This window comes from Gavialis gangeticus, unplaced genomic scaffold (assembly GCF_001723915.1).
Source record: "Gavialis gangeticus isolate Ggan-Ray unplaced genomic scaffold, GavGan_comp1, whole genome shotgun sequence".
Classification (NCBI taxonomy): domain Eukaryota; kingdom Metazoa; phylum Chordata; order Crocodylia; family Gavialidae; genus Gavialis; species Gavialis gangeticus.
Window position 1 is genome coordinate 57,718,060 of NW_017729031.1, and position 1,075 is coordinate 57,719,134.

Here is a 1,075-nt window from a genome sequence, read left to right on the forward strand (position 1 = left end):
CTGGCTGGGCTCGCCCCATCCCCAGCAGCACGTGGGAAGCTGACTTCAGCTGCATGCCACCTTTCCTGGCTGGCTGGTCGGTCCCATCCAGAGCAGCATGAGGCTGAAGCCAGCTTCCCACGTGCTGCTGGGGATGGGGCGAGCCTGGCTGGTTCTGCACCGGTCAGTGGAAGCAGCGGCGGAGCCATGTGCCACTCAGGACTGACCAGCGCAGGTAGGGGGAAAGTGCAGCTGAGCCCCTGCTGCTCCGGCCAGGCTCATCTTGTCCTAGCAGCACACGGCTCCACCGCCACCTCTCCTCCCTGGTGCTGACTGGGCCAGAGCTATGGCCCAGCTGCTGCTTCCCCTCCCCAGTGCCGGCCCAGCCCAACCCTACACGGCCCTAGTGGCACAGCATGGCACAGCATGGGGAAAGCCTGCCCAGCAGCCACTTTCCTGGGCTTACCCACAGGGCAGGACCCTTTCCAGTCCCATGCAGCAAAACAGAACCTGGCCCAGACACTTTTCCCCCTCACTGGTGCCACAGGTTCTGGCCCAGCCCCTCCTGCCCCTCTCAAGCTACAAACGTGGCCTGAGCCAGGGGTGGGGTGAGGCCAGCTGGCTCAGGCTGAGCTCAGGGTTGGTTGCCTTGCAACCAGAACCCAAGTAAACAGCCTGAGGTGCTGCAGCCAGTGGCTGGTGCCACTGGCTGCTGCTGGAGGCTTTTAGAGAGGCAGCCACCATTACATGGGTTTTGAAGGGCTCTGCGGGCCACAGGGAAGTGCTTGGCGGGCCGGATCCAGTCCGCAAGCCATATTTTGCCCATCCCTCACCTAAGGTGTGACTTTTGAACTCAGCTGAACCATTTAGCTGAAAACCTGTGGAATTAGCTAAGCCACAATGTAAAGGGTTTTCTCTTTAGACAGGTAGACATAGGGCACAGATAGAAGTGACATTTTTCACATGATCTGGCTCCTGAAAGCGTGCCACCGCCTGCTTGCGCACAGCTGCTGAATGCTTCTAAAATGGCCGGTCATGTGAAAAATTAACCCTCATCTAATCAGGTTAAGGCACTGTGCTTTAGAGCTCCCTAGGA